The sequence below is a fragment of the Moschus berezovskii genome, chromosome 5 (genome assembly GCF_049115385.1).
Source record: "Moschus berezovskii isolate FMDL1 chromosome 5, NW_MosBer_1.0, whole genome shotgun sequence".
Classification (NCBI taxonomy): Eukaryota; Metazoa; Chordata; class Mammalia; order Artiodactyla; family Moschidae; genus Moschus; species Moschus berezovskii.
Genome location: NC_142464.1, coordinates 19,814,510 through 19,840,410, shown reverse-complemented (window position 1 = coordinate 19,840,410; position 25,901 = coordinate 19,814,510). Strand labels below are relative to the sequence as shown.

The 25,901-nt window shown below is 40.4% G+C and overlaps 1 protein-coding gene across 13 annotated transcripts in view; it reads left to right on the top strand.

Moving 5' to 3' along the window:
* Positions 1-1,641: 1,641 nt before the first annotated feature.
* The window catches only part of ALPK1 (alpha kinase 1), a 125,946-nt gene continuing 101,686 nt past the window's right edge, over positions 1,642-25,901 (top strand). For 5 of the 13 annotated variants that reach the window (XM_055434067.2, XM_055434078.2, XM_055434076.2 and 2 more), the window contains exon 1: positions 1,642-1,826. The gene's annotated coding sequence lies outside the window, so the exon portion shown is untranslated. Of the gene's footprint in view, positions 1,827-2,289; positions 2,373-20,881; positions 20,934-25,401; positions 25,485-25,901 lie in introns of all 13 variants that reach the window. The other 8 variants (XM_088836171.1, XM_055434072.2, XM_055434069.2 and 5 more) reach the window with 4 other exon arrangements.

Here is a 25,901-nt window from a genome sequence, read left to right as displayed (position 1 = left end):
ATGAGAACTGTAGCATTCTCAGCACTAACGTGCCCAGATTTCTGTCAAACAAGAATGTGAAATAATAAATGGGTGCTGGGTTGTTGTATTTTTTTTTGCTTTTGTATACCGAAGAACCTTTATAACTTTTCTTTTAAATTCTTAAATACTTATAAAATGTCCATGCTCTAGTTAGAATATCATTTTATAGACATTTAAATGCATTTTCATTTATAAATATTTTATATTTACTTCATAGAATAGATGGTTTGCTGCTTCTGCTAAGTCGCTTCAGTCGTGTCCGACTCTGTGTGACCCCATAGATGGAAGCCCACCAGGCTCCCCCGTCCCTGGGATTCTCCAGGCAAGAACACTGGAGTGGGTTGCCATTTCCTTCTCCAATGTGTGAAAGTGAAAATGAAGGCACTCAGTCATGTCCGACCCTTAGCGACCCCACGGACTGCAGCCTACCAGACTCCTCCATCCATGGGATTTTCTAGGCCAGAGTACTGGAGTGGCTTGCCATTGCCTTCTCCCAATAGATGGTTTAATGGGTGTTAAATTTGTGTTAATTTTTAGGTAACAATGGAACACTAATATGGTTTTTTGGGTTAGAGGAGCCCAGTGGATTATGAGATCCCCAGGTGATCTGATCCTGGAATCCCCAATCACTTATGAGAGCCAGGGGCTATGGAAGCAGGAAGAGAAGGGCCAGTTTGGGAAAACTGTTCTACCAGGGCTTCCCTGGTGGCTCAGACTGTAAATAATCTGCCTACAATGCAGGAGACCCAGGTTCAATGCCTGGGTCGGGAAGATCCCCTGGAGAAGGGAATGGCTACCCACTCCAGTATTCCTACCTGGAAAATCCCCATGGACAGAGGAGCCTGGTCATGGGGTCGCAAAGAGTCAGACATGACTGAGTGACTAACACTTAAAATTTTTTTTTCTTTTAGTTAGTCATTTACTTTGTCAGTTTGGGGGAAATATATCAAAAGGGCTCTACGAAGATTTATCAAATTACTACTAATGAAATCTTTTATTCCTTCACTTGAGAGGACACTTGTTTAACCCAGCAGGCTCAGAAAGGACTGAGAAAATTGAAAGTATTGACATCAATAATATTTTTCTATAAAATGTTAAACATTTACCAAACTTTTCATGTACTTTTGTATTTTTTGTCAAAATTGGGAGCGCAGATTTATACTGAAGGATGATGTCCACTGTGTGATGCAGTTAGACAGTCCTCACTGTTAAATCAAGCAGCCCGACGAGATTTTCTATGAGATAAATTCCAACCTCATTTAAATTCCAACCTCATTTAAATTCCAACCTCATTTTTCAACCCCCCCAAAACTTGGTAATATAGGTGTCCTTGTGACAAGCTCAGCTGTATACACTAATTCTAAAATAGATAGAGTACTGAATGGATCCTTAACAAGAATTTCTTTTGATAATAGATCAAAAACAATGTCATGTTCATTTCTTCTAACTGACATTCAGTGGACTGGCTCTCCATTCTGACTCAATCCAAATAAGGAGTTTTCTTGCACTTTCTTAAGAAGAAGGAACTTCTCTGTAGCAATACAACTCCCAGAATACCTTCCACTAAAGCATTTCCTAAAGGGGAGTGTCTTATGGTGCAGAACTGCTGAAAAGTCCCCGCCCAAGCTGAATTACACAACCAAACTCTGAGACAATAACAGGTCATGTTTTCGTTTAAATTCCTACTTCCTGAAATGGAGGCTGTTTATGAGAAACAGTATATTTCAGGGAACTTGTGCTATAATTAACTTTTTAAGAGTTAGATTTGCTGGTTTAAAGTGTATTTCCTCTTCCTCGAGATAATGGTGAGTATCAGCCTTTTAATGACAAAAGCGCAGTATATGTGGGTATGAAAGAATAATTTTTAAGGAAGTATTTTCTTAAATTGTGATCCTGTTTCCATCCGGTGGTCTTCTCTACATTTAAATAACTTTGGAGTTTCTAGAACATTTGCACTTCTGAAAACTCCCTAGAAAGGGAGGGGGAGTCAGGGGCAGGGAAGGGCCACCTGTAGTGGTGTTAGGTTATTAGGAAGAGAAGAAAAGAAACCGGTTCTTTTTTAAAGGTTTAAATGATGAAGTCCTCAAGTCCAGAGGCATGCTAGAGCTGCTAGTGAAAGTCTGGCTTCATTTATCACTGAATTGAGGTGTTTGATTAAGTAGTTGGGATTACCTATTTGAAAAATTAACCCTGGGACGCTTGGCTGGAGTATGTAGGTAGTGATAACAGCAGCTATCACTTTTATGATGGCTTCAATAATTTCTCCAGGAAACAGATAAGGCTGGAGAATTACTCTTTTCATTTGGGAAGAACCGAGGGGAACTCTGGATATAGAGAAGTATTATGTAGAGGTAAAGTATCTAGAAAAATTAAAATTCTTCGTATTTCTATTCCAAAGAGTCTTTTCATTCCAAAGCGTTTTCATTAAAACGCCAATTTTAGTGTTTAAAATTAGGACTCCAAATGACTTTGGAAAGCCACAGATTAAAAACCTTTAGAATTGTTTGGAATTTGCAGGTGGGTGAGTGTACAAAGAGGCAGGATCAGAAAGGAGGGGACTTTATGTCACAGCATAATGGCATCGCTGTAGTATTCGCCTCTATCTGCCTCTTCTTTAAACCTGGTGCAGCTAGTACTCGTATGAGAAACAGTATCCACTTTTGGTTGGCTGATACTTTATTGTCAAAAACATTTTTAATTCCCCACTTACAATCATCTTTTCTGTACAAGTCTGTACTGATGTTTCAGCATGGTCTCCACACTCTTTGGTTTCTCCTCTTTCTTCCCTGTGAACTAAAAAGAGCAAGAGTCGTTGCACCACAGACACAGCTGTGCTCCCCTAGGTCTGGTTGGTGTGTCAACAGATTATATGACTGGACGGTGTGCATTATTTGGGGTAGGGGTGGGTGTAGGTTAATTTACCACTTGGAAGACACACCAGACCTAAACAATTGTCAAACCAGGTCTTTATATCCACTTTAAATCCAAAAAAATTTGTCTCTCTTTGCACCTCTTCTGTCCAAATTCTATCAACCTGTAGCCTCAAGGAAACAAAATACTTTAAATTATTCTAGCAATAATTTACTTTCTACTTCAAATGTCTTTTTGACCCTGAGATGAATTCTTCAATTCTTCCCCCAGCAAGGCACCAGAATTTTGTAGCATCTACTTGCATGTGTAAGGAGACAATAAATATATATAAATATTTTTGAAGTTGAAAAAGCCATATGTAAATTATGATGGATATTATAAAATCCCACACAAAATAATACTGTGTAATGAACACACCTGACTTGTTAAGCTGTAACAATCTCCCTTCAAGTGCTGTGTGATTTAAGTTTGGGTAGGAAGCTGGAATTTTTATTAAGAGTAAATGTGTGCATTTCAAGATATTTCTGAAATTGCATGGCTTCTCCCATTCCAAAAGAATTTCACTGACCCTTTTCCCAGAACACAGCACATACACTGCTTTTCCTGTCCTTAAATCTATTTCAGAAAATGATGGCTTTTCAAAATAAAATGTTCATTGGAAATGCTTTTATTTCCTGAGTTTTAAGTGTCTAGGTTGAAGAACTTTAACAGGACTGTGCATTCAAACTTCTGGTGTAAACGAATTCCATATTTCTTTGTATTGTATTTGTTGCCTCTGTCCTCTGTTCTTTGTTATTGACGTGCATGCATGCTCAGTTGCTAAGTCATGTCCAACTCTTTGGTGACTCCATGGACTGTAACCTACCAGGTTCCTCTGTCAATGGAGTTTTCCAGGTAAGACTACTGCAGAGGTTTGCCATTTCCTCCTCCAAGGGATCTTCTCAACCCAGGGATCCAACTCTCTTCTTCTGCATCTCCTGCATTGGCAGGCAGATTCTTTACCACTGAGCCACCTGGGAAGTCCTTTTTATTGACAGTGACATCAATTTTTGCAATGTTGCTTTGCAAATCACAACGAAGATGTTGTGATTTCCTTAGTTTCTAGAGTTCTATGGGATAGACAGATTTAAAAGTAAGAATATTATCTGATGCTGTCATTCTTCTATGGCTGAAGAACAAAAATAGATGATCATAGCTTAAATATCAGTCACATATTAGTTTAATTTGCCCAAAGTATGGTATACAAACCACCAATTTTAGGTGACACATATCCCAACTTTGAAAATTTGAGTTGTGCTTAGTTCAAGGTACATTGAAAATGTGATTAGCTTTTAAAATCTATAATTTCATGGATATTATTGCTCAGGAAGATGTTAAGTAAAAATAAATTTACTATTGATTTTAAGAAAATGATTAAATAAAATCTATTACAGGTAATATGCAGATATAGTAAAGATTGTGAAGGTGGCATGTAAATGGTAAAGTTTTGGAAATACTGCCCTAACATATTTGAGAAGTGGATATTTTCTGAACCAGTGAAGTACCTTTGAACTTCACTGGTCCTTGTTGACAGATTTCAATGTTAACACGATCTGTTGAATTGCCTAATTATAGATGTACAAAATATAGATAGATAAATGCTTTATCAAACTTTTATCAGATCTGCAGCCCTCACCACTTGTCATAAAATTGAAGAGATGCAGAATCTAGCTAATAGTTTTTGATATAAGAATCATAGAGAGGATGAATTATCCAGAGTAAGTATTATGGCTCCATTCTGCCTGTTTCACTGAGACACCATTAACTCTGAAATTGGGGTGGGGTTGGGGCTGGAGGGTAGGAGTTGGGGAGGACACGGCAAACATCTTCTAGGTCCAGGGCCATTAACATATCATAGTATGTGCCAGTGGCCATTAAAATAGTCATACTGGCAATTTTAAGGGATTCATTCTAGGGAGGAAATACTTCTAAGTCCCATGGAGAACATGTGGCTCCTATGCTAGCAGACCAGGCTGACACTGATCTGGTTACTTCTGCTGAATTCTGAGAGATGTGAAATAGTATTGTAGAGTCACAGAGTTGGAAAGGACTTTAGAGTCCTTAGCAAACCCTCCTAATTCAAAATTTTTTTCTTTTTTAAATTTTATTTTTAAATAAATTTTTAAAAAGAATATGAAAGATTGATTTATACTAGAGTATAATTTACAATGCTGTGCCTCAGGTGTACAGCAGTGATTCCATTATACGTATATATATATATATATATATATACGTATATATATATATATTCTTTTTCAGATTCTTTTCCCATCTAGGTCATTACAGAGTGTTCAGTAGAGTTCCCTGTGCTGTACAGGGGGTCTTGTTGATTATCTATTTTATATATGCTAGTGTGCATATGTTAACCCCAAGCTCCTAATTTATCCCCCACCACTTCACCTTTCCCCTTTGGTAACTGTAAGTTTGTTTTGGAAGTCTGTGAGTCTGTTTCTGCTTTGTAGATAAGTACTTTTGTATCATATTTTTTATTTTTTTTAATTTTTATTTAATAAATGGTACACAGCACAATGCCAAAAACATTAACAGTTAAAATTTCACCAAATGAAAAAATACTATAGAATACACAGTTGTAAAAAGCTACATTATTTTACAACTGCCTCAGGCTGCAAAAAGAAAAAAAACCCAATACCTTACCTAAGTTATCCCTGTCTCAAAGTAGTGCCATTTATGTTATAAACCATGAGCACCCCATCAAAAGACGGGAACTGCTTTTGTTAATTCATATATATATATATGACTGTATCACTTTGCTATACACCTGAAACAAACACAACACTGTAAATAAAATATAGTACAATATAAAATAAAAATAAGTAACAGACCTTTCGGAGAAGGCAATGGCAAGCCACTCCAGTACTCTTGCCTAGAAAATCCCATGGATGGAGGAGCCTGGTAGGCTGCAGTCCTTGGGGTCGCTATGGGTCGGACACGACTGAGCGACTTCACTTTCACTTTTCACTTTCACACATTGGAGAAGGAAATGGCAACCCACTCCAGTGTTCTTGCCTGGAGAATCCCAGGGACGGGGGAGCCTGGTGGGCTTCCGGCTATGGGGTCACACAGAGTCGGACACGACTGAAGTGACTTAGCAGCAGCAGCAGCAACAGACCTTTGGGGCTTTACACTGAGTTAGAGTTCCTATCAGAGGGATAACAGCACCACAACCGCACTGGATCCTCATGAAGGAGGCACACGAATGACTGGATTACAAGAGTTACAGGAATGAAAGCTGCTCACTTCCCAGAAACTACAGCTCACAGAAAACCAACAAAGGCACGAGGTACAGACCATTCACTTATGAATGTGCAAAACTCAAGAAAGTCCACATTATTCCTACAACATGTTGAAAATGCTTCAGAATTCACACAATACTAATTTTCTTTTGGTTCTGGTTAAATTATATATACCAATTTATAACAAATGGTAAAATATGTAACTCTGTTCAAAGTTTTAAAAGATTACTTAAGAATAGTTTCTAGTATTTCTAGCCACCTTTATAGTTCTGGTTTCTCATTTCTTAATTAGTAAATTCAGCATGCAGGTTCTATCCCAGGCTAATTTATACACTTCCGGAAGGAACGGCCTCTTAAATCCACAGAGTGTTGAGGTGGGGAGCCCCCAACCACGTCAGATTCGTTTCACTTATGATAACATACATGTTTCAATCCATTCTCCCAAATTATCCCATCCTCGCCCTCAGTTCAGTTCAGTTCAGTTCATTCGCTCAGTCGTGTCCGACTCTCCGCGACCCCATGAATCACAGCACGCCAGGCCTCCCTGTCCATCACCAACTCCCGGAGTTCACTCAAACTCATGTCCACAGAGTCGGTGATGCCATCCAGCCATCTCATTCTCCGTCGTCCCCTTCTCCTCCCGCCCCCAACCTTTCCCAGCATCAGAGTCTTTTCCAGTGAGTCAACTCGTCACATGAGGTGGCCAAAGTATTGCAGTTTCAGCTTTAGCATCAGTCCCTCCAATGAACATCCAGGATTGATCTCCTCTAGAATGGACTGGTTGGATCTCCTTGCAGTATAAGGGACTCTCAAGAGTCTTCTCCAACACCACAGTTCAAAAGCATCGATTCTTCGGCGGTCAGCCTTCTTCACAGTCCAACTCTCACATCCATACATGACCACGGGAAAAACCATTGCCTTGACTAGACGGACCTTGGTTGGCAAAGTAATGTCTCTGCTTTTTAATATACTATCAAGGTTGGTCATAACTTTCCTTCCAAGGAGCAAGCGTCTTTTAATTTCATGGCTGCAATCAGCATCTGCAGTGATTTTGGAGCCCAAAAAAACAAAGTCTGACACTGTTTCCACTGTTTTTCCATCTATTTCCCAAGAAGTGATGGGACCAGATGCCATGATCTTCGTTTTCTGAATGTTGAGCTTCAAGCCAACCTTTTCACTCTCCTCTTTCACTTTCATCAAGAGGCTTTTGAGTTCCTCTTCACTTTCTGCCATAAGGGTAGTGTCATCTGCATATCTGAGGTTATTGATATTTCTCCCGGCAATCTTGATTCCAGCTTGTGCTTCTTCCAGCCCAGCGTTCCTCATGATGTACTCTGCATATAAGTTAAATAAGCAAGGTGACAATATACAACCTTGACGTACACCTTTTCCTATTTGGAACCAGTCTGTTGTTCCATGTCCAGTTCTAACAGTTGCTTCCTGACCTGCATACAGGTTTCTCAAGAGGCAGGTCAGGTGGTCTGGGATTCCCATCTCTTTCAGAATGTTCCACAGTTTATTGTGATCGACACAGTCAAAGGCTTTGGCATCGTCAATAAAGCAGAAATAGATGCTTTTCTGAAACTCTCTTGCTTTCTCCATGATCCAGCGGATGTTGGCAATTTGATCTCTGGTGCCTCTGCCTTTTCTAAAACCTGCTTGAACATCTGGGAGTTCACGGTTTATATACTGCTGAAGCCTGGCTTGGAGAATTTTGAGCATGACTTTACTAGCGTGTGAGATGAGTGCAATTGTGCGGTAGTTTGAGCATTCTTTGGCATTGCCTTTCTTTGGGATTGGAATGAAGACTGACCTCTTCCAGTCCTGTGGCCACTGCTGAGTTTTCCAAATCTGCTGGCATATTGAGTGCAGCACTTTCACAGCATCATCTTTCAAGACTTGAAATAGCTCAACTGGAATTCCATCACCTCCACTAGCTTTGTTCGTAGTGATGCTTTCTAAGGCCCACTTGACTTCACATTCCAAGATGTCTGGCTCTAGATCAGTGATCACGTTATCGTGACTATCTTGGTCGTGAAGATCTTTTTTGTACAGTTCTTCTGATTATATTCTTTGCAACCAAAGATGGAGAAGCTGTATACAGTTAGCGAAAACAAGACCAGGAGCTGACTGTGGCTCAGATCACGAACTCCTTATTGCGAAGTTCAGACTTAAATTGAAGAAAGTAGGGAAAACCACTAGACCATTCAGATATGACCTCAATCAAATCCCTTATGATTATACAGTGGAAGTGAGAAATAGATTTAAGGGACTAGATCTGATTGATAGAGTGCCTGATGAACTCTGGTCGGAGGTTCGTGACATTGTACAGGAGACAGGGACCAAGACCATCCCCATGGAAAAGAAATGCAAAAGAGCGAAATGGCTGTCTGAGGAGGCCTTACAATTAGCTGTGAAAAGAAGAGAGGCGAAAAGCAAAGGAGAAAAGGAAAGATACAAGCATCTGAATGCAGAGTTCCAAAGAATAGCAAGGAGAGATAAGAAAGCCTTCCTCAGTGATCAATGCAAAGAAATAGAGGAAAACAACAGAATAGGAAAAACAAGAGAGCTCTTCAAGAAAATTAGAGATTCCAAGGGAACATTTCATGCAAAGATGGGCTCGATAAAGGACAGAAATGTTATGGACCTAACAGAAGCAGAAGATATTAAAAAGAGGTGGCAGGAATACACAGAAGAACTGTACAAAAAAAAAGATCTTCGCCCTCTCCCACAGAGTCCCAAAGACTGCTCCACACGTTCAAGTCTCTGCTGTTGTCTCGTATACAGGGTTATCGTTATCCTCTTGCTATATTCCATGTATATGTGTTGATATACTGTATTGGTGTTTTTCTTTCTGGCTTACTTCACTATGTATAATAGGCTCCAGTTTCATCCACCTCATTAGAACTAATTCAAATGTATTCTTTTTAATTGCTGAATAGTACTCCATTGTGTAAATGTACCACAGCTTTCTTATCCTTTCGTCTGCAGATGGACATCTAGGTTGCTTCCATATCCTGGCTGTAATAAACAGCGCTGCAATGAACATTGGAGTACATGTGTCTCTTTCAATTCTGGTTTCCTCGGTGTGTATGCCCAGGAGTGTGATTGCTGGGTCCTATGGCAGTTCTATTTCCAGTTTTTTAAGGAATCTCCACACTGTTCTCCATAGTGGCTGTACTAGTTTGCAGTCCCACCAACAGTGTAAGAGGGTTCCCTTTTCTCCACACCCTCTCCAGCATTTATTGCTTGTAGACTTTTGGATAACAGCCATTCTGACTGGCATGAAATGGTACCTCACTGTGGTTTTAATTTGCATTTCTCTGATTATGATTGATGTTGAGCATCTTTTCATGTGTTTGTTAGCCATCTGTATGTCTTCTTTGGAGAAATGTCTGTTTAGTTCTTTGGCCCATTTTTTGATTGGGTCATTTATTTTTCTGGAATTGAGCTGCAGGAATTGCTTGTATATTTTGGAGATTAATCCTTTATCAGTTGCTTCATTTGCTATTATTTTCTCCCATTCTGAAGGCTGTCTTTTCACCTTGCTTATAGTTTCCTTTGCTGTGCAGAAGCTTTTAATTTTAATTAGGTCCCATTTGTTTATTTTTGCTTTTATTTCCAATATTCTGGGAGGTGGGTCATGGAGGATCCTGCGGTGATTTATGTCGGAGAGTGTTTTGCCTTTGTTTTCCTCTAGGAGTTTTATAGTTTCTGGTCTTACATTTAGATCTTTAATCCATTTTGAGTTAATTTTTGTGTATGGTGTTAGGGAGTGTTCTAGTTTCATTCTTTTATAAGTGGTTGACCAGTTTTCCCAGCACCACTTGTTAAAGAGATTGTCTTTTCTCCATTGAATATTCTTGCCTCCCTTGTCAAAGATAAGGTGTCCATAGGTGCATGGATTTATCTCTGGGCTTTCTATTTTGTTCCATTGATCTATATTTCTGTCTTTATGCCAGTACCATACTGTCTTGATGACTGTGTCTTTGTAGTAGAGCCTGAAGTCCGGCAGGTTGATTCCCCCAGTTCCATTCTTCTTTCTCAAGATTGCTTTGGCTATGCGAGGTTTTTTTGTATTTCCATACAAATTGTGAAATTGTTTGTTCTAGCTCTGTGAAAAACACCGTTGGTAGCTTGATAGGGATTCCATTGAACTTATAAATTACTTTGGGTAATATATTCATTTTCACAATATTTATTCTTCCAATCCATGAACGTGGTATATTTCTCCATCTATTAGTGTCCTCTCTGATTTCTTTCACCAATGTTTTATAGTTTTCTATATATAGGTCTTTTGTTTCTTTAGGTAGATGTATTCCTAAGTATTTTATTCTTTTCGTTGCAATGGTGAATGGAATTGTTTCCTTAATTTCTCTTTTTATTTTCTCATTATTAGTGTATAGGAATGCAAGGGATTTCTGTGTGTTGATTTTATATCCTGCAACTTTACTATATTCATTGATTAGCTCTAGTAATTTTCTGGTAGAAAATTAGGGTTTTCTGTGTAGAGGATCATGTCATCTGCAAACAGTGAGAGTTTTACTTCTTCTTTTCCAATTTGAATTCCTTTTATGTCTTTTTCTGCTCTGATTGCTGTGGCCAAAACTTCCAAATCTATGTTGAATAGTAGTGGTAAGAGTGGGCACCCTTGTCTTGTTCCTGACTTTAGGGAAATGCTTTCAATTTTTCACCATTGAGGATAATGTTTGCTGTGGGTTTGTCATATATAGCTTTTATTATGTTGAGGAATGTTCCTTCTATTCCTGCCTTCTGTAGGGTTTTGATCATAAATGGATGTTGAATTTTGTCAAAGGCTTTCTCTGCATCTATTGAAATAATCATATGGTTTTTATTTTTCAATTTGTTAATGTGGTGTATTACATTGATTGATTTGCAGATATTGAAGAATCCTTGCATCCCTGGGATAAAGCCCATTTGGTCATGATGTATGATCTTTTTAATGTGTTGTTGGATTCTGATTGCTGGAATTTTGTTAAGGATTTTTGCATCTATGTTCATCAGTGATATTGGCCTGAAGTTTTCTTTTTTTGTGGGGTCTTTACAAGGTTTTGGGATTAGGGTGATGGTGGCCTCATAGAATAAGTTAGGAAGTTTACCTTCCTCTGCAATTTTCTGGAAGAGTTTGAGTAGGATAGGTGTTAGCTCTTCTCTAAATTTTTGGTAGAATTCAGCTGTGAAGCCATCTGGACCTGGGTTTTTGTTTGCTGGAAGATTTCTGATTACAGTTTCAATTTCCATGCTTGTGATGGGTCTATTAAGATTTTCTATATCTTCCTGGTTCCGTTTTGGAAAGTTATACTTTTCTAAGAATTTGTCTATTTCTTGCAAGTTGTCCATTTTATTGGCATATAATTGTTGATAATAGTCTCTTATGATCCTTTGTATTTCTGTGTTGTCTATTGTGATCTCTCCCTTTTCATTTCTAATTTTATTGATTTGGTTTTTCTCCCTTTGTTTCTTGATGAGTCTGACTAGTGGTCTGTCACTTTTATTTACCCTCTCAAAGAACCAGCTTTTGGCTTTGTTGATTTTTGCTGTGGTCTCTTTTGTTTCTTTTGTATTTATTTCTGCCCTAATTTTTAAGATCTCTTTCCTTCTACTAACCCTGGGGTTCTTCATGTCTTCCTTTTCTAGTTGCTTTAGGTGTAGAGTTAGGTTATTTAGTTGGCTTTTTTCTTGTTTCTTGAGGTATGTCTGTATTGCTATGAACCCTCCCCTTAGCACTGCTTTTACAGTGTCCCACAGGTTTTGGGTTGTTGTGTTTTCATTTTCATTCATTTCTATGCATATTTTGATTTCTCTTTTGATTCCTTCAGTGATTTGTTCGTTATTCAGCAACGTGTTGTTCAGCCTCCATATGTTGGAATTTTTAATAGTTTTTCTCCTGTAATTGAGATCTAGTCTTACTACATTGTGGTCAGAAAAGATGCTTGGAATGATTTCAATTTTTTTGAATTTACCAAGGCTAGATTTATGGCCCAGGATGTGATCTATCCTGGAGAAAGTTCCGTGTGCGCTTGAGAAGAAGGTGAAATTCATTATTTTGGGGTGAAATGTCCTACAGATATCTATTAGGTCGAACTGGTCTATTGTATCATTTAACTTTTGTGTTTCCTTGTTAATTTTTTGTTTAGTTGATCTATCCATAGGTGTGAGTGGGGTATTAAAGTCTCCCACTATTATTGTGTAATTGTTGATTTCCCCTTTCATACTTGTTAGCATTAGTCTTACATATTGCGATGCTCCTATGTTGGGTGCATAAATATTTATAATTGTTATATATTCTTCTTGGATTGATCCTTTGATCATTATGTAGTGTCCTTCGTTGTCTCTTTTCACAACCTTTGTCTTAAAGTCTATTTTATCTGAGTATTGCTACTCCTGCTTTCTTTTGATCTCTATTTGTGTGGAATATCTTTTTCCAGTCCTTCACTTTCATTCTGTATGTGTCCCTCGTTTCGAGGTGGGTCTCTTGTAGACAACATATATGGGGGTCTTGTTTTTGTGTCCATTCACGCAGTCTTTGTCTTTCGATTGGGGCGTTCAACCCATTTACGTTTAAGGTAATTATTGATAAGTATGATCCTGTTGCCATTTTCTTTATTGTTTTGGGTTCGAGTTTATACACTCATTCTGTGTTTCCTGTCTAGAGAATGTCCTTTAGCATTTGTTGGAGAACTGGTTTGGTGATGCTGAATTCTCTCAGCTTTTGCCTGTCTGTAAAGCTTTTGATTTCACCTTCATATTTGAATGAGATCCTTGCTGGGTACAGTAATCTGGGCTGTAGGTTATTTTCTTTCATCACTTTAAGTATGCCCTGCCATTCCCTCCTGGCCTGAAGAGTTTCTATTGAAAGGTCAGCTGTTATCCTTATGGGATCCCCTTGTGTGTTATTTGTTGCTTTTCCCTTGCTGCCTTTAATATTTATTCTTTGTGTTTGATCTTTGTTAATTTGATTAATATGTGTCTTGGGGTATTTTGCCTTGGGTTTATCCTGTTTGGGACTCTTTGGGATTCTTGGACTTGGGTGATTATTTCCTTCCCCATTTTAGGGAAATTTTCAACTATTATCTCCTCAAGTATTTTCTCATGGTCTTTCTTCTTGTCTTCTTCTTCTGGGACTCCTATGATTTGGATGTTGGTGCATTTAACATTGTCCCAGAGTCCTCTGAGATGGTCCTCATTTCTTTTAATTCATTTTTCTTTTTTCCTCTCTGCTTCATTTATTACTACCATTCCATCTTCTAGCTCGCTTATCCTGTCTTCTGCCTCTGTTATTCGACTGTTTGTTCCCTCCAGAGTGTTTCTGATCTCATCTATTGCATTATTCATTGTATACTGACTCTTTTTTATCTCCTCTAAGTCCTTATTAAACCTTTCTTGCATCTTCTCAATCCTCGTCTCCAGATTATTTATCTGTAACTCCAATTTGCTTTCAAGATTTTGGATCAATTTCACTATCATTATTTGCAATTCTTTATCAGGTAGATTCCCTATCTCTTCCTCTTTTGTTTGGGTTGGTGGACATTTATCCTGTTCCTTTATTTGCTGGGTATTTCTCTGCCTCTTCATCTTGCTTATATTGCTGTGTTTGGGGTGGCCTTTCTGTCTTCTGGCAGTTTGTGGAGTTCTCTTTATTGTGGAGTTTCCTTGTTATGGGTGAGGTTGAACGGGTGGCTTGTCAAGGTTCCCTGGTTAGGGAAGCTTGTGTCAGTGTTCTGGTGGGGGGAGCTGAACTTCTTCTCTCTGGAGTGCAATGAAGTGACCAGTAATGAGTTATGAGATGTCAATAGGTTTGGAGTGACTTTGGACAACCTGTATAATCACTTCCAAGGTGGTTCCCTCAGTTTTAGCTTCTGTTTGCTGGTCTCTTCAGAGTCTAGTTTCCACCCTGACACTAGGGGGTGGTGGTGGACACTTTTTAAGGCTCACTTGTTCAGTCCTGTTCTGGGAAGGGAGGAACACTGCAGAGAAATATCTCTGGTGTCTGTGGGGAGTGCTCGCAGTGTCTCGGCCACACTGGATTTGCCCCCACTCATGGCAAGTGTGTTGTCACAGTCTACACTGCACAGGCTCTAAGTTGCCCTGCCGATAACTGTCTGAGGCCGGCGCTGGGTTGCCTGCACGTCCCAGGTCTAAGCCACTCAGGTTCAGGTACTTGGGTACTCCACAAAGGCGCAGACTTGGTTGGGCCTGCGTTTTGTGCCTTCCCCGGACTGAGCAGCTCAAGTGACCAGGTGTTTGGTGAGCGCAGTCACTGGGACTTATTACCTACCCGGTCCCTCCTGCTCGGTTTTCTGTGTATACAACCGGCACACCTTCTCAGGCGGATGTTAACCAGCCAGAAACCCAAGAAGTCTTGGTTAACACTGAAGCCTGCCTGCAGTTTGGTATCGGGTGCCTCTCTGGGGCCGCGATTGCCCGCTTCTGGCCCTGGCTGCTCTCCCCTGCCTGTCTCAGTGGGGGATGGGCCATCTGCAGCCGGCTAGCTCTGCTCAGTCCTTTGTTCTGTGAGTGGGGCTGGCAGAGTCTTAAGTTAATGCTTTTCACCTTTTCGCAGGGTAGCTACCCCACAGTCTGCTCTGCTGTCTCCAGTCAGCTCCCCCAGACTGCCCTCGCGGCATTCAGGCCCCGTCCTCTCTCTAAGCAGTTCAGCTGGCTCCTCCCTGCCCAGGCCCTGCTTGTTAATGGCGGGTGTGGGTGTCTGCTCTGCTTCTCCATTGGGAGTTACCTTTGGACTCGTAAGCTGTGGGGTTTAATTTTTTATTCCTTTTTCTCCTGGTTGTGTTGTCCTCTGATGTTCCAAGTCTCGCCACAGACTCGCCTGAGAGTGTTTCCTGGTTTCAGAAACTTCTCTCTTTTTTTATACCTCCCTTCCCGGGACAGAGCTCTGTCCCTACTCTTTTATCTCTTTTTATCGTTTATGTTTTTTCCTACCTCCTTTTGAAGACAATGGACTGCTTTTCTGGGTGCCTGATGTCCTCTGCCAGCATTCAGAAATTGTTTTATGGACTTTACTCAGTGTTCAAATGTTCTTTTGATGAATTTGTGGGGGAGAAAGTGGTCTTGCCGTCCTATTCCTCCGCCATATTGTTTTAGCCTCCATATTTTTTAGATATCACATAGAAGTACGGAGAAGGCAATGGCAAGCCACTCCAGTACTCTTGCCTAGAAAATCCCATGGATGGAGGAGCCTGGTAGGCTGCAGTCCATGGGGTCGCTAAGGGTTAGACACGACTGAGCGACTTCACTTTCACTTTTCACTTTCACACAATGGAGAAGGAAATGGCAACCCACGCCAGTGTTCTTGCCTGGAAAATCCCAGGGACAGGGGAGCCTGTTGGGCTTCCGTCTATGGGGTCACACAGAGTCGGACACGACTGAAGTGACTTAGCAGCAGCAGCATAGAAGTAATGTCATACGATTTTTATCTTTCTCTAAGTTACTTCACTTAGCATGATAATCTCTAAAACTCCCCCAATTTTAAAGGTGAGGAAATTGATGTCTAGCAGGGAAAGGTGACTTGCCTAAATCCACACAACTAGTTTGTGACACAGCCAGAATTAGAAAAAGATCCCCTAGTGTGTGATGAATGGCAAGAGACTGGGAACAAGAGACTTCCTGTGTGGCTGGGATTCAACATGAAGTGAACAGATCCCAGAGTTCAGGAATTCACAAACAGGCAGTCTCTAAAGGTCTAATTAACCAAGGAAACATGTCTCCCACTCACTATAAATGACATTCAATCTGTTCACCACTGCTAAATTAAGATAGTTAATAATAAATAATAATACGTGCTCTGTAGCTTCAGCCACGTCCGACCCTTTGCAACTCCATGGACTGTAGCCCACCAGGCTCCTCAGTCCGTGGGATTCTCCAGGCAAGAATACTGGAGTGGGTTTCCATTCCCTCCTCCAGGGGATCTTTCCAACCCAGGATTTGAACCTACATCTCCTGAATCTCCTGCATTTCAGGTGGATTCTTTACCGCTGAGCCACCAGGGAAGCCCTTCTAAATAATAATATAAATGTTTATTACTCAGGCTTCCCGGATAGCTCAGGGGTCAAGAATCCATCTACAGTGCAGGAGATGCAGGAGATAACAGTTTCAATCCCTGGATCAGGAAGACCACCTGCAGAAGCAAATGAAAAACCACTCCAATACTCTTGCCTGGAAAATCCCATGGACAGAGGAGCCTGGTGGGCTTACAGTCCACGGGGTCACAAAAGAGTTGGACATGACTGAGTACGCACACATTCATTATTTATTAATGCATATTTATTAAGCGTATTCTGTGCAGTAGTCCCTACCCTTATCATGGTTTTGCTTTTCATGGTTTTAGTTACTCTTGATCCAGAAATATTAAATGGAAAAAATTCAGAAATTCCTAAATTTTATTTTTTTAATTCTTTTTAATCTAAAAAGAAAACTTTTTAGCTGTGCTGGGTCTTCATTGCTGAGCGGGCTTTTCTCTCGTTGCTGGGGGTGGGGGAGCTGCTCTTCTCACTGCAGTGTCTTGTTGTGGAGAAACACCGGTGCTAGGAGTGCGGGTTTCAGTAGCTGCAGCTCATGAGCTCAGTATTGGCGGCTCCTGGGCTCTGGAACACAGGCTCAACAGTTGTGGTGCCTGGGCTTAGTTGCTCCTCAGCATGTGGAGTTTTCTCAGAGGTAAGGGATCAAACGTGTGTCTACTGCAACGGACTTTTCACAATTGAGCCACCAGGTGCTTGCTAAGTCGCTTCAGTCATGTCTAACTCTTTGCAACTCTATGCACTGTACCCCCAGGCTCCTCTGTCCATGGGATTTTTCCAGGCAAGAACACTGGAACGAGTTGCCATGATCTCCTCCAAGGAATCTTCCCAACCCAGGGATGGAACACACGTCTCTTATGTCTCCTGCACCGGCAGGCCTGTTCTTTACCCTTGGCACCACCGGGAAGCCCCCCAAAATATTAAATTACCTTCCAGATTTGAATAGCATGATGAAATCCTGCGCTGTCTGGCCCAGGCATGAATCTCATGATTTGAGTGTTTGTGGAGCATTGCCCACTGTTAGTCACCTAGCAGTCATCCTGGTTATCCAATACACTGTCACAGCAGTAAGTCAGCCTTATTTTACTTAATAATGGCCCTAAAAAGCCAGAGTAATGACACTGGCAATTCAGGTATGCAAAGAGAAGACATAAAGTCCTTCCTCTAAGTGAAAAGATGAAAGTTCTTGACTTAAACAGGAAAGGAAAAAAATTGTATGCTGAATTTGCTAAGACCTACTGTAAGGACAAGTCTTCTATTCATGAAATTGTGAAGAAAGAAAATAAAATTTGTGCTAGTTTGGCTGCCACACCTCAAATTGCAAATGTTTTGGTCATAGTTTGTGATTACTGTGTAGTTAGAAAGGCATTAAATTTATGCAAACAGTTACTTTGAGAGAGAAAGAGACAGAGAGAGACCACGTTCATGTACTTCATTTACAGTATATTGTTACAATTGTCCTCTTTTATTATTAGTTATTGTTATCTTCTGCTGTGCCTAATTTATAAATTAAACTTTGTCATAGATATGTATGTAGGGCATATATAGGGTTTGATACTGTCAGCCAAAATTCAATTAACAATAAAGTTAAAAAGAAAACATTGTTAGCATTGAAAAAAGGAAAAATTTGATCTTTGCATTCCCATCTTTGAGGTCTTGTTAATCTATTGGGCTTCCCAGGTGGCTCTAGTGATAAAGAACCTGCCTGCCAACGCAGAAGACATAAGAGACGCAGATTCAATCCCTGGGGTGGGAAGATCCCCTGGAGGAGGGCATGACAACCCTTTCAAGTATTCTTGCCTGGAGAATCCTGAGAATCCCATGGACAGGAGAGCCTTTATAATGCAGATGAACATTGCACACTAAACGGGGAGGGAGAAGGCCCAAATAGAGAGAGAATTATATGCTTAAATTTTCTTGTCTTCCTTTAAAATATACATTTTATCCCATCAGTTCTATCCATGGTTTCAGGCTACCACTGGGTGTCTTAGAAACAATCTCCTGTGGATACAGGGAGACTATCATATGTCAGTCTTATTGCTACAAGGCCTATATACATTTATTTTATTTAATACTCACTACCATTTGTGAGACAGGTACTATTATTCATCATATTTACTTAATAAACGGCAATAATTATTATTGCCACCTCTTTGCTATGCTGTTCCCATCACTCCATTACTCTGCCTCATGCAATACACTTCCTCTACCTCCAGTTCCAACCATCTACTAGAACTCTGCCAGTTGTCTCTTAATATCCCTTCTGAGTAAGATGACACACGTGCCAAACCAGACTTTCCCCAGTACCTGCAGCTATGTCTGTCCTTCACTTGCCTTCCTGACCTGAACAAATAACGCCAAAGGAGGTTCTGGCCTTACCCCAGGCTTCTGCATCCTGCTATTAAAGTGCACCATGCCTGCCACGTACGCAGTAGGAGAGATCTTTCCTTAGGAACACTTTGATAAAAGTTAACAGTTGCTACTGAGGGTTGGGATTAGTCATCTGTGTTAGGTGGGATGTGGGGACAGGCAAAGTGGTGAGGGAGCCTAGTTCTGAAGTAAGGCTGACAGAGAAACAAGAGATAACACACGCAGAAACTGCCCCTAAGTTAACCACAGGATACGAGTGAAAGAGGAGAAGGCAATGGCGACCCACTCTAGTCCTCTTGCCTGGAAAAGCCCATGGGCGGAGGAGCCTGGTAGGCTGCAGTCCATGGGGTCGCGAAGAGTTAGACACGACTGAGCGACTTCACTTTCACTTTTCACTTTCCTGCATTGAAGAAGGAAATGGCAACCCACTCCAGTGTTCTTGCCTGGAGAATCCCAGAGACTGGGGAGCCTGGTGGGCTGCCGTCTATGGGGTCGCACAGAGTCGGACACGACTGAAGCGACTTAGCAGCCGCAGCAGCAGCATGAGTGAAAGAAGTGCCACCAAAATATGTACAGAGTCACAATGTTTTGTTAAATAATTTCTGAATGTATCTAGGCATCAGGTTGAGAGACAAATATCAGACCGCTTGATTATGGTCAAAGAATACTTAAATTTTGAAACTTACACTTTTTAAAACTTCATCATAAATATTATAACTATGCAGAGAAATAATTCTATCAAACTATAATGCTTATTTCTTAGTGAGACCATGGGTAATTCTTCTTTTCTTTTTTACCATATTTTTTCTCCAAATTTTCTACAATAACACTGTTTTGCTCTCATGATAATAAAATGTTTCAAAATTCTAGAATCTTAAAAAATATATCAGAAATAACTGTGGTACAACCTTAAAATCGTTTATGATTTAAATACTTCTTGATCACAGCTTCTGGGAAGCATCTGGTAGGCTGGTAATGTCTCATTTGCAAGCTAGTAGCCACCATGCATGAAAAGGGAAGTTAGAGTGAAAGAAAAGTGTTGCTTATTATGCAACAGATTTCAGAAGTTCCACAGCATCTTAACACCGTAATTCCCGCAAGTCACAGTTGTCAGAGGAAAAGCTTCTTAGGCTGAAGCTGCACACACACAGGGTAAAAGACTCAGTGGACATGAGGAAACCAAGGAGTTCCCCTGGCCAAACTTTCTCCAAAGATGTATCCCTTCCAGTCACCCCATCTGCTTCCACTCAGCCTCTTCTGAACACACGGTTCTTCTAAGAGCTGACCTTTCATTTCACTCGCCTGAAAAGGTAGAGTCATTAGCTGAGGCAGATCAGGATTTCAATGTGGACATTTTTGAAAATGTGATGCATATTGAATATCCAAGTGCACATAATCAAACAAACAGTTGAAAATATGCTTCTGTAAAGTTCAAGAGAGAAGTTTGAATGGGAGAGAGGAAATAGATGATTTTCAACCAATACATGTTGTTTAAAGTATTTGTCACTCGGTCTTGTCCCACTCTTTGTGACTCCATGGACTGTAGCCCACCAGGCTCCTCCGTCCATGGAATTCTCCAGGCAAGGATACTGGAGTGGGTAGGCATTCCCTTCTCTGGGGGATCTTCCCTACCCAGGGATCAAACTCATGTCTCCTGCATTGCAGGCAGATTCTTTTCCATCTGAGCCACCAGGGAAGCCCATGTTATTTAAAAGCATAAACTAAATGAAATCACCAAGGAGTGGATTTAGAATGAGAAAGCAGGAGGGCCAGAGACTGAGCCTTTGCACATTCCAACAGGATGGGATTTAGGACAGGAAGAGAACCAGTCAAAGGGGCCATCAAGGGGTGACCTGTAACGCTGGAGCAAAACCAAAAGACTGTGGTGTCCTGGAGGGCGGCAGAGAAGGCAGGGTCTGCGTCACATGCTGTTGGTATGTTGACTAAGATGAGGAATGAGAACAGACTGTTGGATTTAGGTATGTAGAGTTTATCAATGGCTTTGATCAAGGCATTTTCACTGGAGTGATGGAACAAAAGTCTGATTGGAGTAATAGTTGTCTTCCTGTGTATCGAAAGTGGGGAAGAGTGATGACCAATTGTAACTTCTCCACTCTCTTGGGGGACAAAGGAGCATGAGTTTCCTCTGTTCTCTTATCTGGATGTTTCAGATAGCAAGCATGCAACAATGCCTATGACACAACGCAGGAAACAAAAACTTAGAGAATATTTCTTACTGTGTTCGGCGTTTAAAATTTTTTTTTTAACTAGGAGGTTCTTCTAAATCAGAAATGGATTGAAATCTAATAAACACAGATTTGGGGTAAGTTTTCATATGAAACTTTTGAATTAAATTCTTTTATTCCTAATGATATAACTCTATACAGTCACTGTAGAAAATATGAAAAGAGGAAAATAATCAAAAAGTATGACTTTAGAGGCAAGAGCTCAATATTTTGGTGTATTTCCTTCTGATTAATTTTTTATGTTTCCCTTATTTTTTAACTGGTGGAAAATCGCTTTACAATTTTGTACAACAGTGCGACTCAGTCATAATTATATGTATATCCCTTCTCTTCTTAGCCTCCTGCACTTCCGTCCATCCCACCCCTCTGGGTCATCACAGACAGCCAGGTTGGGCTCCTTGCCTACTGACTCTTTTTAAATTATTTGCATGAATTCTGGTAAAATGCACATCAGGTTTACTTTTATAACTATTTTCAATGTAAACATTTAAGTGGTATTAATTTACGTTTACATTGTTGTGCTACCATCATTCCCATCCATCCACCGAATTCTTTTCATCTTGTACAGTCAAACACTTTCCTTCTCCCCTCCACCCGACCCTGGCAACCATCATTCTACTTTCTGTCTCTGTGAATCTGACAACTCTAGGTACCTTGTGTAGAATCATGCAGTATTTGTTCTCTTGTGACTTATTTATCTCACTTAGTATGATGTTCTCAGGTTTATCCTTATTGTAGCAGATGTCTAAATTTCCCTTTTCAGGCTGAACAGTACTCCATCTTATGTGTATACCACATTTCTCGTATCCATTTATCTGTCAATGGACATATAGGTTGCTTCCATCTTTTTTGGCTATTGTGAATTGTGCTGTTATTAACATGGTGCATGGATATCTCTTCAAGTCTCTGCTTTCAGTTATTTTGGGTATGTACTTGGAAGTGGAATTGCTGGATCATATGATTTTTCTATGTGTTAATTTTTTGAAGAACCATCATGCTGTTTTCCATAGCAGCTGTACCATTTTGTATTCCCACCAACAGCGTGCTGGGGTTCCAACTTCTCCACATCATGGCCAACACTTTTCCTGTTCCTGTTTTGTTTTGTTTTTTTTCCATAATAGCCATTTTAATGGGTGTGAGGCAGTATCTCATTTCAATTTTAATGTTCATTCCTTAATGGTTAGTAATGGTGAGCTTATTCATTTCCTTAATGGTTAGTAACAGGGAGCTTATCTTTTCCTATGCTTATTGAGTTTATCTTTTCCTATGCTTGTTGGCCATTTGTACATCTTCTTTGGAGAAATGTTGAAGTCCCTTGACTCATTTTTCAATTGGGTTGTTTGTGTTGTTGGGTAGTAAGAACTCCTTGTATATTCTGGATATAAACTCCTTATCAGCTATATGATTTGCAAATACTTGCCCCATTCCATGGGTTTCCTTTTCACTCTGTTTATTGTGTCCTTTGATGCACAAAAGTTTTTTAATTTTGATGTAGTCCAATTTTTCTAAAAGTGGCAGCCCCCCAAGTTTTATTCTTTTTAAAGATTGTTTTGATTATTTAGGGTCCCTTGAGATTTTAAATGAATTTTAGGGTGGACTTTTGCTATTTCTGGAAAAAAAATCATTGATCCTCAGTGACTTTTTAAAATATAATCACTATCATGCTGTATGAACTAATTTATATTCTATTTTTTCTTACTTAACATTATAATATAGTTATTCCATTAAAATATAAACATTAGTTCATTTTATTGAAATACTTCATAGACATACTTTACAATGACTACATGAAAGAAAATAAACAAATGGAGGTATACCCAAAAGATTAGAAAATATTTATGCTTCAAGTTGTGTGACCTCTGTATACTTTGGATACTGTAATCATAAAAATGAGAAAAATTTTATTTGAGCCATGTCAGAGTATTAAGATGCAATATTTACACTGAGTAGGAAGGAATGACAAGCAATTGTATTAGTTTAAAGTCTGTTAAAATATGTATTTATATTACTTTTGACTAAATACACCTGGAATTCATTTATTTACTCAGGAAACATTACTGAGTCTTTGTAGGTTTAGCCCTGGAAACCTAGATTTAGATTAGATATGGTTTGGAGAATTTCATGGACTGTATAGTCCATGGTGTCACAAAGGGAAGTGACACATGAGTGACTTTCACTTTCACCCTCAGGGAGAGGGAATAAATACTAAAATTTCATGAAAATCTCAACTGTGTCATAAGCAGTGCAGGATCTTAGTTTCTCAACCAGGGTCAGAAACTGTGCTCCCTGCAGTGGAACCACAGAGCCTTAACCACTGAACTGCCAGGAAAGTTCCGCACTTTCTCTTTTAATCTTTGTGTTAAACCTACGGGGAAGTGGTATTAGCCTCATTTAGAGAGGAGGGGGCGAAATGTTCATTTTAGAAAAGCAGATAAAATAGAATAATTGGGGCATTCACTGGCAGTCCAGTGGTTAGGACTCTGTGCTTTCACTGATGAGGGCACAGGTTCAATCCCTGGTCAGGAAAGTAAGATCCCCTGCAAGTTATGTGACACAGCCAATAGATAAATAAAATAATTTAACAGTAAGGTCCTACGGTATAGCACAGGGAACTATGTTTAATACCTTGTGATAAACCATAATGGGAAAAAATATGAAAAAAAAGAATATATGTGCTAACTCAGTCACTTTGCTAAATAGCAGAAATTGGCACAGTATTGTAAATCAACTATACTTCAATTTTAAAAAATTAAAAATGAGCAGAGTTACCTATCGAAGGTGACAGGAAGAGTGAGTGCAGGACGACAATACAAGCTCAGGGTTGTCTACCTCCAGCTCGTGCCCTTCTCACTCTCCCAGGCTGCCGTTCAGTGATTATGACCTGAAAGGAGGCTGGAGTATATACAACTAACTTATATGAACAAAACACTGTGACGGCAATTACTTACGCTAGGTAAGAGTCAAGAAAGGTTTCAGAGAGGTGGCACTATATAAAACTCAAAAACCGAAGATTTCAGTAAAGATGGGGAGAACGGCCTTTTGCGCGTTCATTCATGCATTTACAAACCTGCACTGAGCTTCCCCTGTGTGTTAGTCACAGCGAGCTCCAGCGGTGTGCTGGAGATTCAGAAGAGAACCAGGCAGACACTGGCCACTCTCGGGACTCACAGTCTCTTGGGAGACGACTAAGTAACCGATGTATAAGAGAGCCTTGGACCAAGCTCTGCCACAGAGTCACAAACAACAGAGCGCTGTAGGATGCTACTCCAGGACACCAAGGACAAGTGCTCGAGGGCAGAAACTATGCTGCATTGCTTGCAGAGCTGAGTGGGGCAGCTTGGAGTCTCCATGCCAAGATCAGAGGCCTAGACTGCATCCCACAGACAACAGAGAGCCAACAGGCATTTTGAAGTAGAGAAGTGACGCTGCTCTGTTTTGAAGAGGCTGTCTGGCAGTCCACGAAGGGCAGACTGAGGAGCCAGGGAGAGACAGACAGCAGGAAAACCAGTGTCGAGGCTAACAGTGTGAACTGGAGCGGACCTGCGCAGGCAGCAGCAGGAGACAGAGAGAGTGGAGACCACATTCATGAGAAGCTTGTCAGTCTTCGTCGACTGTAGGAAGTGTAGTGAGAATAAGGTAGGAGTCAAGACAAGAGCATGAACAAAGGCTTCAGTTCCTGTGTGTGTTCAGAACCACTACATTGTTTGCTAGTGAAGGACCTCTGGAGCAGTTCATAAACAGATAATACTCCTTTAATTATCAGTATTTCTCTCATATATTTCAGTTCAGTTCAGTTCAGTTCAGTCACTCAGTCGTGTCCGACTCTCCGCGACCCCATGAATCACAGCACGCCAGGCCTCACTCTAAAATACCCTAATAGTTTAATAGATCTTTTTTGTTCTGTCAAGCCATTTAAACATGCCTTGCAATGCTAGTGAGTGAGTGAAAGTTGCTCAGTCATGTCTGACTCTTTGCGACTCTATGGACTATATAGTCCATGGAATTCTCCAGGCCAGAATACTTAAGTGGGTAGCCTTTCCCTTCCCCAGGGGATCTTCCCAACCCAGGGATCGAACCCAGGTCTCCCACATTGCAGGTGGATTCTTTACCAGCTGAGCCACCAGGGAAGCCCTTGTAGGCAAACTCTACATAGCACAAGTGTAATTTTTATTGTGGTTACAGTGGAATATCAGAGATGAAACAATGGATTTTTTTTCTATATTGTAATTCAAAACAATTAATGGATTTTTACTGAAACGGAGTTAAAAAAAGATTTTTGGTTACGTAAATAGTATGTGTCACTATTTTAATGTTTCAAAGTTTTCCAGTTTCTTACATCATGACTAAGTCTTGTAATTTATTTATAACTTTTTTGTTTTATGGAGTGCCATATTTATTTTCATTCATAAGTAAAAATATGCATGCGTGCTCAGTCACTAAGTCATGTCCAACTCTGCGATCCCACTGACTGTACCAACCAGGCTCCTCTGTCCGTGGAATTTCCCAGGCAAGAATAGTGGAGTGGATTGCTCTTTCCTTCTCCAGGGGATCTTCCGGACCCAGGAACTGCCCTGTGTCTCCAGCATTGCAGGTGGATTCTTTACCGCTGAGCCACCAGGGAAGCCCAGGTAAAAATGAACATCTATTAATAGTTATCTGGATAAGAACATGGCAACCCACTCCAGTGTTCTTTCCTGGAGAATCCCGGGGACGGAGGAGCCTGGTGGGCTGCCGACTATGGGGTCGCACAGAGTCGGACACGACTGACGCGACTCAGCAGCAGCAGCATGTGCCTAAGCTGTTATGTTGCACCAGAAGAGGGCGGCAGTGAGGCACTGTACAGAATAATAGTTACAGATTCTTCGATTGCAGCCGGTTAAGACCTTGATTTGAATGAATGGATACATTCCTTCTGGCTAACATCCTAATTACCTGGCTTATTTTCTGAGCTAGAGACTATGACATAAACACTGCTACAGAAATTTCAGAAAATCTGAAGATGACCTCATAATGCAATGAGATGAGAAATTTATGGAAATTTCTGT